At 44.5% G+C, this 15038-nt stretch overlaps 1 pseudogene; it reads right to left on the bottom strand.

Annotated features, from left to right (window-relative positions):
- Nucleotides 1-9735: 9735 nt before the first annotated feature.
- On the bottom strand, nt 9736-13743 carry LOC148518252 (uncharacterized; annotated as a pseudogene).
- Between the last annotated feature and the right edge of the window lie 1295 nt (nt 13744-15038).

The raw sequence follows: 15038 nt of genomic DNA, 5'->3' as shown, positions 1-15038 counted from the left end.
TAACAGACAAACGCACGCTTGTTGCTGCTGCTTTAAGGATGCAGGTGCGGCTACAGCCCACACATTTCCCAAAGACAGAAAAAAAAGATTTTTTTTATTGTTTGTGGAGCGCACTTTGAGGGCTACACCACCCTTTAACAGACAGATGCACGCTTGTCGCTGCTGCTTTAAGGATGCAGGTGCAGCTACAGCCCACACATTTCACAAAGACAGAAAAAAAAGAATTTTTTTATTGTTTGTGGAGCACACTTTGAGGGTGTCACCACCCTTTAACAGACAGGTGCACGCTTGTCGCTGCTGCTTTGAGGACAGTATCATATGCAGTGACAGTAGACTTGTCAGAAATTGTTGGCACATCCTTCAGTCCGGACCCAGATGTCCAAACCGTCCCTTGACTTATGACAGGCGCACGCTTGGCGCTGCTACTGTGTTGATGCACGTGCGGCTACATCGCACACAAGTCACAAACGCATAAAAAAAATAGTTTTTTATTTTTGGAGCACTTTGAGGGTTACACAACCCTTTAACAGACAGACGCACGCTTGTCGCTGCTGCTTTGAGGATGCAAGTGCGGCTACAGCCCACACAATTCACAAAGACAGAAAAAAAAAGAAGAATTTTTTTATGTTTGTGGAGCGCACTTTGAGGGTTACACCACCCTTTAACAGACAGACGCATGCTTGTCGCTGCTGCTTTAAGGATGCAGGTGCGGCTACAGCCCACACATTTCACAAAGAAAAAAAAAAATAATTTTTTTATTGTTTGTGGAGCGCACTTTGAGGGTTACACCACCCTTTAACAGACAGACGCACGCTTGTCGCTGCTGCTTTGAGGATGCAGGTGGAATCTAGATGGGATTTGGAACTGGGGACACACTACCTCCATCAATTGTCTAAATCCCACTGCACTAATGGCGGATACCGGACGCACGTCTAACACCAACATAGCAGTCAAGGCCTCAGTTATACGTTTTGCTTCAGGATGACTGCTGTCGTACTTCATCCTCCTCGCTAAGGACTGTTGGAGGGTCAATTGTTTAGTAAAAGTAGTGGTGTTCCTACTTCCTCTCTGGGATGATGAACAACTCCCAGCAGCAGCAACAGCACTAGGAGGAAGTGGTTCTTGATCTTTCCCTATTTTATTTTTATCGGAGAAAGTTTGGTCCTCCATTTATGTTATAATGATATATACGTGCGGCTAAGGCGCACACAAACACAGAAAATATTTTTTTATTTTTGCTGGAGAGTAGTGCACTTTGTGGGTTACACCACCCTTTAAGAAATGAGCCAGCCGGCTCTTTACTTATGGGACACAGGCGCACGCTTGGCGCTGCTCCTTTGTTGATGCACTTGCAGCCACAGTGCACACAATTCACAAACACAGAAAATATTTTTTTATTTTGTTTGGAGTGTACTTTGGGGGTTACAGCACCCATTCACATTCAAGCCAGCCGGCCCTTTACTTATGACACAGGCGCACGCTTGGCACTACTTTGTTGATGCACGTGCGGCTACTGCGCACACAATTCACAAACACAGAAAATATTTTTTTTATTTGTTTGGAGTGTACTTTGGGGGTTATAGCACTCTTTAACGGTCAAGCCAGCCGGCCCTTTACTTATGACACAGGCGCACGCTTGGCGCTGCTCCTTTGTTGATGCACGTGCAACCACAGTGCACACAATTCACAAACACAGAAAATATTTTTTTATTTTGTTTGGAGTGTACTTTGGGGGTTACAGCACCCATTAACGGTCAAGCCAGCCGGCCGTTTACTTATGACACAGGCGCACGCTTGGCGCTGCTCCTTTGTTGATGCACGTGCGGCTACTGCGCACACAATTCACAAACACAGAAAATATTTTTTTGTTTTGTTTGGAGTGTACTTTGGGGGTTACAGCACCCTTTAACGGTCAAGCCAGCCGGTCCTTTACTTATGACACAGGCGCACGCTTGGCACTACTTTGTTGATGCACGTGCGGCTACTGCGCACACAATTCACAAACACAGAAATTTTTTTTTTATTTTGTTTGGAGTGTACTTTGGGGGTTACAGCACCCTTTAACGGACAAGCCAGCCGGCCCTTTACTTATGGGACACAGGCGCACGCTTGGCGCTGCTCCTATGTTGATGCACGTGCAGCCACAGTGCACACAATTCGCAAACACTGAAAATATATATTTTTTTTGTTTGGAGTGTACTTTGGGGGTTACAGCACCCTTTAACGGACAAGCCAGCCGGTCCTTTACTAATGGGACACAGGCGCACGCTTGGCGCTGCTCCTTTGTTGATGCACGTGCAGCCACAGTGCACACAATTCACAAACACAGAAAAAATATTATTTTTTTTAGCACTTGGGGGGAACACCCCTGACGGACAGAGCACCCCCTGGACAACACTACAGCACCCCTTTAGGACTGGGACACTGCACAGGACTTTGGAGTGGACACAGCCCCTATGGATAACTGACTGCACAACACAGTCCAGCCAGCCCCTATGGACTTTGAAGTAGTGGACACAGCCCCTATGGACAACAGCAGCACAGCGCAGCACAGCACACTACACTACACAGCCCAGCCAGCCCTAACTCCCACCCTCCCTCTTCACTGTCCACAGCCGAGTGAGAAAAAGGCGCCGACGCGGGTACCTTATATAGGATCCAAAACCCGCGAGATCCGGAAGGCGGGATGATGACGTTTTGCCTCGATTTCAGATCCGAGTCAGGCGGGAAAAGTCGAGCCTGACTCGGATCGGCCTCGGATCGGATTTCAGAAATCCGAACCCGCTCACCCCTAATATATATATATATGTGTGTGTTTTACTGGTGGTATAATTTGTGCACATTATCTTCATGGATAATTTTGTCTCGACTGAGGTCTTTTAGTTCGGAGCATGATCAGCTGGCTGTGTTTGAATGTCCTGTTAATGGTTTTGATCAACTGCCTGCTGAAAGTGCTCTGGATCTTTATCATAAGATTCTACAGCTAAAGAAAGAGAAGTAGATTTGTTGCTCCATGGACAATTTTTGTCTGATTATTATCTTAAAAACAAATCCCACGTGGGTTTAGATTGAAAAATGTACCCACGATAGGGAGAAATAATCAATTTTTTTGCAGCAGATGGTGCCCAGTACTCAATAAGTGCTCCATTGATTTACTATTGTTAGTGATTGAGGAGGTGGGGGCAGATCTGAAAAAGATTAGAACTGACATTTCAAAGTTTCGTCCTGCGGCACTAGTTACTTTGCAGAGTGACTCCACGGAGCAGTGGGTGGATAAACTAAAATATCAGGTGGACAAGTATCGAAGGGATCTTATAAGTATCTAAGGGATCTTATAACATTCAAATGGGCTAAACTAGAGAAAGTAGGACATGACTTTCAGGACCACTGGGTATACAGGTGGCTTACAGGGAGTGATAATTTAATACAAAGATTTAGGAACACACGGTTTCATATTAACCAATCACAATTGGACAGCTCTACCTGAGCTGATAAGGATTCCTCAAATACACACACATCTATGTATATATATATATATATATATATATATATATATATAGTGATGACTTGGGGTAATTAGCTCAGTAGAGGGGTGAATTTGTGCAGTGTCTAAGGTGCTCAATCAGGATCCAACACAGCTTTTAGGAAAATAAATGGAAATGGTGCTTTACTATCAGCATAAATTGGGTGCAACACATATGAACAAGAAATAATAAATGCCTAGCCCGTATTTAGGGCAACTAGCCCGTATTCTTCGCCCCTAACTATCATTGTGCAGCTAATCTGCAAACACAGTCTCTCAGTGTCAAAGTCCCAGTCCTGTCTCTGACAGGTATTCTCACAGGCTCCAGCCTAGCTTTGGCTGCCACAGTTGCTTACAGATTCATCCTCACAATCTGGCCTGCTTGCAGTCTCACACTCTGCTCGCAGCAGAGTAACATAAACAGTCTATGGAGTTTGGGGTTCTCCCTACCTCCTGTAGGTTTGAACCAGGCTTCCTAGCCACCAGTGGCTTTCCAGCTCACACTGGTCTCCAAAATTTAGTCCCACCTGGACTGGACACACAGCCCCCAGCCTGTCCTGACTGCAGAGTCTTGCAGACTGGCTCACACTATAGCCCATAGGTGTGGCAAAACTTAGTATTTCTACCCTGTGTGGGCAGATATTTCCTGCACCACACAGAATCTGCTGCTCACCAGCGCCATCTCTGGTGATACTGCCAAAAATATATATATATATATATATATATATATATATATATATATATATATTGTGCCTTGTATTAAAATGGAGAACAATACAAATAACAGTAATTACTTTTCCTTATGGAGCACAAATGTAACTATTTGCGATGTGATCCTATTAGATGAGATCTTACAATTATTAGTACATGTGCGACACATGAGCCATGTTAAATATAGTTCTGAAATGTGATTATTTATGTCCAATAGAACTGTATCTGGGTATACAGTATGCATTGACATAATGAATGGTCAACTAAAAGATTTTTTTTTTTAACGTTCGCACTCAGAAGTATACAATATTTAGATATTTAGATATTTCATTGTACAGTGAAATGAGGGAGATGTAGTGGTCTTTAGTGATAAAAGGTGCTTTATTCAGCCTAGCGATTGAGCGTCCCACCCCACATGCCACATGACTGCTCAGTACAAGCACTAAATAACTAAGGCTTTGAGAAATTTGGACACATAAATGGTTGACTAAATTGCACCAACTGATTGTTCAAGCGTCACACTGAGCAGCCAGATCACAGGGCATCTTATATCTGTCTACTACTGTAGTCCATGGTAGGAAAACAGTATACCTTCTGGTAACCCACTTGAACACAGGAAAAACAAATGTAACACTGATATCCAGTGACATACATATAATTTTAGCCACTGTAATATCCGTTTACATAGTGAGCATATCCCAACACATACTAGGATGGGGTCATCATTCAACCTGATTTTTCTTCACAGTGGATCAATGTAGTGCACTCAGATTTTGAGCAGGTATAAAGGGCAGCTCCAGTGTGGACAGGAAATAAAGAGTGTTAGCAGGGCCGGCGCTAGGCTGTGCTGTGCCCAGCGTCGACCTGTGTTGTCGCCCCTTCCCTCCTCCGCTCCCTCCCCCTGAGCTTACATATGTGCTATAGCGCCGGTAGGGTGGGCGTTTCCTGCGCCCTCCGGAAACAGTAACGCTGCGGGCGATGGACCGGCTTGCCCGTGCCTGGAGCCGCTACTGAGTGTTAGAAATCTTGCTCAGAGCCAAAGCGTCATGTCGCTTATTTTACACTTGCGACCCTTATTTTGCAAAATTGGTGAGGGGATTTAGCTCAGAAATATATTATAATATTGCTTGGTGGCTGAAGACAAGTAGGTATTACCTCTGTCACTGTCTGGCATATCTTAGAGTGCTACTACAGCCTTTTATATCCTTGGTCCTTGCCTCCATGGTGTATAAAGGGTATCCAGACTTAACAATCAGTGCTACAGTAGGTGATTGTCTTGCCTAGCTTGTTGCTGGTTAGTGCGCTAACCTTTTTCTGTTACTTTCTGTGCACCAACCTGGCTGTATGTTTACTGATTAGTCTTCCTGTCTTTTTCTAATATACTACTTTGCCTGCAAGTGGAACCAGACCTTTGACCCAGTATTAGGCTACGCTTCTGCCTAACCCTTTGCTAATATTTTGCCCACATGTGTTCCACCATTGGACAGTACTAGAGCATGCTTTTTGCTCACTACTTATTAGCTTACTAAATAATACCATTCCACTCTGCAATTATATAACCTGCTAATTATTTGTACAAATAGTCACAACATTAAATACTCTTGGTGAATAGGATCTGCTCTGTCTATGATACTTACTTGCTACTGTTACTACATTCTAAGTTCCATCCCTGAGTTCCAGCCATTATAACATACTAGGTAATATCACTACTATATACCTGTGACAGAGGATAATAATTATTAGATTAGGCCAATAATAAATCTGGTTAGGATGATCTATTGTGGGTATCATTCATATGTCAATTAGTGATGCCAGATGTCAACATTCATGGAAGAAACAACTAGAATCAGGAGGATCCTAGTGGGACAAATTCCCTTGACTAGTTATTTGTTGTAGTGTGATCATACGATCACTCAGCTGCTTGGATGTGTTCATGGTAAGTGAATAGCCTTATGGAGAGGAGGATGAATGCTTATCGAGCTAGGCTTTTCCTATCATCCTATAGTTCTCCAGCAAGGATTGAAAAAAAGTTGGAAGTCTGCTGCTCTCATCCAGGATTCACAATGGGCTAGGGGGAGAGCTACTACCTAAAATTACTTTCCTTGTTTGAAGGAGAATGTAAAAATCTGAGGGCCCCATTTAACAACGAACCAAAATACCAGTCACATATTTTGTTTACTATTGCAGTGATACAAACAAATATGCCACTGGTATTCATCATTACTTACCTCGCTGGCAAGGTGCAACAACGTTCTCCTTGTCGACGGGGTCCTCCGCTCACCTGCTGGCAGCCTAACGTTGCCAGCGACTGTCAACTCTATCATGTGCGTGCGCGATGGCCAGTCTGCTCATGTGCATGACTATTTAACTTGGTGGGGACCCGGTTGTGCCTCGATGGCTTTGCTGAAGCTGGAATGGGACACGCATCACTCTCGCCATCTTTAGCGATGTAGTGACAAACAGCGGTAATATGAAAGGTTGACATAACCCCTTTAGTGAGTGTTAAAGGGGTTATGCATTGTTGCTAAATAGGGCCCTCAAAATTATTTCAACAAAAACAAACAGCCCAATATAATAAAAATTTCAGATAATTGAAGAAAAAGTCACTTATGTCTAATCTTAGGTTGAATCTGTTCCTTTTAGAGGTTTTGTAAATCATTGCAATTTAAAATATTATAAATATCTACCAGTCTTTAAAGGATTTGAAAATTCAGATATTTTGCAATAAGGATTCTACATGTTGCCACCATAAAACTCACAATGCTACATTCTGCCTTTTTACCTCCAACAGAGCTTTCTTGGAATTCAGTAGTGGATTTGTATCTTTAATTTGCCCATTAAATATTATAGGTTCACCTCCTGTTTAGACAGCAGAATAAAAATTAGATTATGCTTTAACCATAGACAAGCACATTTTTAGGAGTTCTGGAGCCTTGCATTGGTTATAGCAAATTCAATCCGCTTCCCAATTTTTAACACCTTTTGAAACATACTGACTTGATTATAATATAACTTAGAAAAATATACTGTGCAGTTTGGAATGTGGAGCACTGAATTTTCTAAGATCTTGGTATTAATGTTATTAGATACTGTTTTTTGTTCACAGTATGATATTCTCCTCTGCAGATACGGATCAGCCACAAATTCCTACTATACAGCTTAACACAAAATATTTTTATAATTTTTTTCCTCTATATGTTTATATTCCCAAGGAGGAGTTAAGGATGGCCGTGGGTGAATTTAGGAATTTTATCGATAAACTTTGGAGAAGAACTTCCCTTTTGTGTTGTTATATGGATACAGAAATCCTGCTGGTATTTAATCTCCTTATAATATGATAATATGTAGTATAGTATATTATATATATTTTTCCATTTATGTAACTATGATAAACTTTACTGACTATAATGTAATGTTTTCACTTAATAGTTACTTAAAGAAGTTTTTTTTATAAAATTCCTGTTAATGTACTTTTCTCTTCATATAGTATATTTTGGAGGGGAATGTATGTGGCAGCCAATGCACCTTGTCACAATCGTGGGATTTAAAGACTATGTTCCCGGACTGGGCCTTGGACCTGTATCACTTGGCGCAGACGCTCGCAGGAGGAGACTTGGTTTAATAAAGTTCCTCCGCATGAGAGGAAGCAGTGAACTAATAGGGAATTTGAGTACTGTTAGGAGTGGTGTGGTAGCTTGGAAGCCACTTGGAAAGACTGGATAGCCTTGTGTAGACGTTAGGAGCTGAGAAGCTACGTGGAGCGGCTGGATAGCCGTGGGTAGACGTTGGTAGCTGGGTGACTGCGTGGAGCGGCTGGATAGCTGTGGGTAGACGTTGGTAGCTGGATGGCTACGTGGAGCGGCTGGATAGCCGTGGGTAGACGTTGGTAGCTGGGTGGCTACGTGGAGCGGCTGGATAGCCGTTGGTAGACGTTGGTAGCTGGGTGGCTACGTGGAGTGGCTGGATAGGCATGGGTAGACGTTGGTAGCTGGGTGGCTACGTGGAGCGGCTGGATAGCCGTGGGTAGACGTTGGTAGCTGGGTGGCTACGTGGAGCGGCTGAATAGCCGTGGGTAGACGTTGGTAGCTGGGTGGCTACGTGGAGCGGCTGGATAGCCGTTGGTAGACGTTGGTAGCTGGGTGGCTACGTGGAGCGGCTGGATAGCCGTGGGTAGACATTGGTAGCTGGGTGGCTACGTGGAGCGGCTGGATAGCCGTGGGTAGACGTTGGTAGCTGGGTGGCTATGTGGAGCGGCTGGATAGCCGTGGGGAGACGTCGGTAGCTGGGAAGCTACGTGGAGCGACTGGAGCACAGTGGGAAAGCTCACTAGGAAACTAGTTGCACTGGCAACTTGTGTCAGCATTGGGGAACCTTATATAGTGGACGCTGGGAGCTGACAGGCTGAGAGAGAAGGAGAAGACTCCTCATTGGTAGTAGTGTGTCACATGGGCAATCCAAGATGGCCGCACCCATGGACCGGAGGACAGCGCTTCTCAGAAGAAGTCAGCGGGGACCAGCGACCAGCAGGAGCCAGCGTGGGAGCAGCAGAGCAGCGGGACCCTCCAGAGGACAGCGGAGACCGGCCAGAGAGAGAGGGAAGCAGCGCACAGCGTGGGAGCCAGAAGACAGCGCGGGTCAGCACCCGCAAAGGTAGGCGACGGGGTCTGATTCTGGGGTCTCCAGGGCGGCATGTGACACACCTCACATTACAGGAAGATGGAGATGGACAGGCTCGGTTCAGATTTTCTCGCCAAGTTCAGATTTTTCCCACCAAAAATCCAGTCTCAGAAAGAGGCAAAACGTCATCTTTCATGGACAAACATCATCTTCCATGAACTTTTGTGTATGAAAAATGATGTTTTGCCTCTGCCTGAGACCTGATTTTTGGTGGGAAAAATCCAAATTTGGCAGGAAAATCCAAACCAAACTGAGCCTGCAAATCCAAGATCCAATCTCTCCAGTTCTATTCAATAAAGCAACAGGGTGATTGTAGAGCAACTAAACCAAAACAAAATAAAAAGCACACAAAATAAAATACATGAATAATATCGCTGCCAACCATCAGTGAATCTATTGAAAAATATTAAGTGAAAAAAACAATGTTGCTATTAAAACAAAGGAAATATTCAATCACGTTCTACATAAACAGTAAGAACCACATCTCATACGCTGTGGACATAGATGACATGGATAACAAGAAAAGTAAAGAACGACTTATTGCTGATTTCATTCACATAAATGGCCATACCCTTGCGTTTGAAATTCCACCAACCTGCAGAGTTCTACTGTTGATTTGGGATTAGATTTACTAATCCACAGTTTGTCAAAGCCATTGATGATCAGCCCAAATTCCGTGAAGCATATGGCACTGATACTCCCCCTGGTGACAGCTACCCGCAGGACACACTAGGATCCTCGACATCATCTGTCAGAAACAAAAACGTCCTGCTTCAGAGCGTGCGCTCGCAATAAGCGAGCGCCTGTGAATCAGGGCCATAGTCTTAAACTCCTGCAAACTTGCAGTGACTGTAGAAGATAAGGGTAAAACTACTTCTGATCCTTAGGAGCTGTGACTGCTGCTGCTTCTTCTGGAGCTTTGGAGCACCTGAAAGTAAAGGAGAGGTCAGTTATAACTAATAACTGACATTAGAGCTTAAAACCAGCAGACCTAGCAAGGTATAGTGTGGGTCTGGTGGAAGCTCTTGTTAGGTGGCAATCCTATTCCCTAGAGAGTTTGCAGATCATAGACTCCTGCAAACTAGTGTTTGTTTGTCGGGAGACTTGCCACCTACCTATAGCTGGTGGGTCGACTACCACATACCTGGTGGTTGCTCTATGGAATTCTATCCTTTGCGTATTGGAAGGCCTCCAATAGTGTTTAATGAAGGTAGGTGTGAAAGACCAACGAGCGGCTTGCATTATGGACTGTAATGGCAAGCCCCTAGCCGCTGCTGAAGTGACGGCAGCACCATGAAGGGAGTGACCCTCGAAGAGGGAGGTGTCTATCCCTGAACTCTGCATAACAGAAACTATCCAACCCCTGATTGTGGAAGGTCTGGCGGGACGAAAGGGTTTACGGCAAGTGATAAAGAGGTTAGAAATGATGTCTCTCAGTGGGGCTGTGAGTGTTAGGTATGGTAGATAAACAGTCGACTATGCAAAGATCCGGGTCTGACTGGTCTCTGAGTAGATCGAACTCCACCAGAGGGGACTGAATGGAACTGGTATTTGTGTGTCCTCTCAAAACAATATGGAAACCCAATGGAGTCAGTGTCATCAAGGGTTCGGCTTTGTGTATTTAAGAAAGTTCAGCTCCTCTGGCTGCGAATGCCAGTGCTAGGAGGGATGCCAGATTTCTCGAAAGATTGGAGATGTGAACCATAGAAGGAATAGTGGATAGGAAATTTGAAAGGGATTAATGTCCCAAGTGGTAGAGAATCTTGGACATGGAGGTCTGGACAACAAATTATTTTTAAGTAGTCTAATGTATAGTTTATTTTCTTCAAGGCCTGGAATAAGGAGAGCTAGTGCCGAGCCATATGAACATATTGTGGTGGAAGCGAGGACTGACTCAAACTTAGTAGCTAGGAAATCTAGGGCTAAGTTAAGCTCGGAAAGACAGCCTGAGGGCAGAGCCTGAGCAGCCTGCCAGGCCATAAACTCATCAATTATGGATTGGTATCTGGATCTAGTTCTGGGTCTATGAGATGCATTTATCAAGGCCATATATGAGGCCAAGAGGTTAGTAGAAGTCAACAACCGAGTAATGTCACTATCCACATGCAATGGGGAATATTCTGTAGGAGGTTTGGAGTCCCCTGAACGCAATCTCTGGACATGCCTAGGGTAAGTTTGGGACCTTTGCAGAGAGGGGTGATCAAGGGGAACCAAATTCTGGAGGGCCAGACGGGGTATACTAGATTGAGTTGCGATACCCTGTCCACTTTGATCTTGTGGAGGACTTTCAGTAGCTTGGCAGGAGGGGGAAAGGCATAAGGAAAAGGAAGGTCTGTACATGGGAAGGACATTGCATCTATGTGCTTGGCCCCTTGATTCCAGATTCCGGAGACAAAGGTTGGAACCTGAGTGTTTGACGGAATTGCAAACAGGTCCACCTGTGGTTGACCAAAGGTCTTCACAATGTTGAGAAAAACCTCTGGCTCGATCCTGTGTGAGTTTATTCCTGAATAAGGAATTGGCTAACTCGTTTAGCTCTCCTAGAACATATATTGCGCATGTTGAGAAAAATCTCCGGCTCGGTCCTGTGAGTTTTTTCCTGAATAAGGAATTGGCTAGCTCGTTTAGCTCTCCTAGAACATATATTGCGCATAGGAGTATGGAATGCTCCACCGCCCAGGTCCAGATGTCTATTGCCTCTTGGCAGAGAATGAGGGATCAAGCACCTCCCATTCTGCTGAGATAAACTGTGGCCCTGTTGTACAGGTAGAGCTGTACCGATATCTCTCTGGAATTCGGGGGGACTAGTGCAGAAAGAGCTAACCTGGCAGCCGTCAATTCCAAAAGATTGATATGAGCTGTCAACTCTTGTGTGGACCACCTTCCCCTTACTGCTGTGTGTTTTGTATATGCTCCCCAGCCAGAAAGAGATGTATCTGATGTGATGACTATGTACGGTGGAGGATGAAGCAGAAGTCTGGGAGAGGGTAGGGGAAAGGCTGTCCAGCTGAGGATCTCTCTGCAAAATATGGGATCTAGGAGGCTTTTGTCTGTCCAATCCCAACCCTATTGAAGGAGAGCTGAGAGAAGGTTCTGAGTGTCTGCATAGCAGGGGAGCATGGAGAAAACCTGGATCTAAGGCTCTCATTTTGCCAATAACTTTGGCTAAATCCCTCATTGAGAATTGGTGTTCGAGAGTTTGAGATAGGAAGTCTTGAATATCCCTCCACTTGTCTGGGGGAACTGCTATTGATAAAGAAGGGGTATCTATCAAGACTCCCAGAAGCACGATTGGCTGGAAAGGGGTTAACATGGATTTGTCAAGATTTATGCTAAACCCTAGAGGAGCTCCCTGTGAAGTAAAAGGGAGTCCCGGTCCTAGTGGGCCACCAGGAGATCGTCCAGGTAGATTATACAGCGGACTCCCATCTGACAGAGGTGTGTAACTACCACCTTCATGAGGTGTGTGAATGTGTAAGGGGTATTGGACAGTCTGAAAACCATTACTGCACACTGATAGAGGACACCCTTCCAGAGGAATCTTAAGAGCCTCCGGTGATTTGAATGCATTTGAATTGTGTGAAAGGCCTCTTTGAGTTCTATTTTGATCCAAAAATTGTTTTTGGTGAGCAGAAAAGGTACATCCGCTAAACTCTCCATACAGAAAGAACAAGGTTTTATATACTGGCTTAGGGTTTTGACATTTAAAACTGGTCTGTAAGAACCATCCTGTTTTTTGATGGGACACAGGTGACTTGATCCAGCCTTTCCTGGAAGGATCTGCCAACTCTATTTTACCCTGCTGAAGGGAAAGGGATAGGACACCATCTAATAAAGGACTAGTGGTTTTTGAGCATGGATAAACCTGACGTGGAAAATGGAAAAGTGGGAGGGACAAATCTTTCTCTGCAATCCTTAGCAACCACCTGTTTTGTGGTGATCTGTCTCCAGGAAACTATTGTATGGGAAAGACAAGGAGGAGGAAGCGAAGGTAACTGATTTACCATTTCCTCTGTCTTGTCTGGTGGAGTTTGGATTGCCGCCAGACCCTCTTGTGATCCTTGTCCAGGAGAATCCTCCTCTGGGAGCTCTGGGGGCGCCCCGCTGGTCTCGTGTCAAACTGATGGCTTCAGCAGAACGACCCTCCTGATGAAAGGGCCATTTGGAAGGCTGGGGGCCCTTGAGGTCTGCGAATGACTTATGGGCTTTATAGCAGACTTTCACTTCATCTATGAAGTCAGGGCCAAAAAGGGCAGAATCTGTTCAACTAGGAATGTCTACTGGCCTGGGGGCTAGATTAGTCATACCTGCACTAGCCAGTCAGCGAGTTCTATGGGAATAGGATATGATATCAAAAGTCTGGCCAATCATTAGGGTAGCCCTGCTTATAGCTTTTAAGAGGGCCATCTTGGAAGCTACCAGGGAATCTAGGGGCCCCCTGAGACCCCTTCTTTTTCCGCTTTGTCTAGGACAAATAAGAGAGGACCTGCTGCATCCGAAACTTTAAGTTGAATTTTTTAAAGTAATTTATCTATAGAATCACTCTGGGCCATATCCCCAACAAGTGACGTAAGGGCTGGCTCAATTTCTGGGGCAAACAGAGTGGGAATGTCTGGAATGCCAGTATGGTTGTGGAGAACCATCTTGTCCTCCTTAATGAGTGCTGTTCTAAAGGCTAATTGAGCAAAATTATATACCTGGGACGGCTCGCTCAGGGCCCAGTTAGAGGAATGAATTTTGGACGGGGGCATTCTGCCGGCTAATGCTACCCAGGCCATTTGTAAATCACTATATTTGCCACTGCGAGAGGGCACGCTAGTCCTAGTTACCTCCTCCGACCTGACAGGGTTAATTATTTTTCTTCTTTTAAATATTATTTCCTCACATGAGGAAGAACTACTAGCAGCCTCATCCAGGTTATGCCTGGAAGACTGCCTACCTCTTTTACTGATGGATGGGGACACCAGCAGCGTGTCTGTGGCAGATACAGTCCTCCATCGCGCTGAGGTAAAATCTAGCACGGGCGGCCGTGGCTCAGCCTTTTATACTGAGCGTATGCACGTGCCCAGCATGGTGCGCGCTCATCGAACCCTATCACCCGCGACTCGCTGGTCTTCTGAGCCCTGCCCCCCCCCCGGCTGTGGAGAAGGTAAGTGAAAGATTTCTTAGACTTTAGCTTCTCTGCGCTGGTCGGGAGGCTTGCACCTAACTCATCAGCTGTTGCTAGGTGGCAAGTGAAAGTGCAAGCGTGAGTGTAAATAAAATAGAATACAATAGGGGAAGATAGGAGGAAAAGGGCAGGATGGGAAAAGAATGTGGAGGAAGAGAGAGGCAAAACAAATCCTGCAATGGCAATCACTATAGCTAGAGCCACGGCGAATGACGGGTCTAAAATGTTGGCAGGAGAATAACTAAGTAAAAGTTTGGTTAGTTAAACTTTATAATAATGTATGCTGTAAAGTTATGTGTTCAATCTACTTTTAAGGTTTTCTTTACTTTTTGACTCTATATTTACTTTTGTGTTAATATAAATTAAAATAATATTAAAAATGTATTTATTCATTTACGCTATCAAAGGAAAGCCTTAATTGTCCCCAAAATGAAATATGAAATATGCTTTGATACGTCTAAAATCATTACAGTTATTCTTGGTAAACTGGTCCCACACAAATTATTTTTATAATTTAGGGAATTGCAAAAATAGACAGATACAGTATATAGCAATTTACGAAAAGATTAGTAATTTAAAAATATTGTTAGCGTAGAGAATAAAGTTATGCTTTATAAAGTATTATACTGAAATCTCAATAGTAGCACAATACAAAGCAGAGGGGATTAGAAGAATATTGTACGTGAATCAGAGTTATACGTAAAACCGATGGCGCAAATACAGAATCTGTACTGTGCATGTGTTGATAACTGACTGTGATGGCGGTCGCAGTCCCCCCTAAACTGCAGCATGAGTGACATGCTGCTACTGTTTGGGGGTGGAGCTGTTGCTTTTACAGAAATCGGAGGCCGATGGTCGCGATGTTGACCTGATCCTGCGTCTTTGGACGCAGGCATCGGATCTGAGAGGCGTCTTTTTTCTGCAGACGACTCCTATGGGCATTAGCATATTTTCGGA

Source organism: Taudactylus pleione, unplaced genomic scaffold, assembly GCF_031769625.1.
Source record: "Taudactylus pleione unplaced genomic scaffold, aTauple2 ptg000201l, whole genome shotgun sequence".
Taxonomy (NCBI): domain Eukaryota; kingdom Metazoa; phylum Chordata; class Amphibia; order Anura; family Myobatrachidae; genus Taudactylus; species Taudactylus pleione.
The sequence above is the reverse complement of the archived record's forward strand: the minus strand, read 5'-3'. Positions and strand labels throughout refer to the sequence as shown.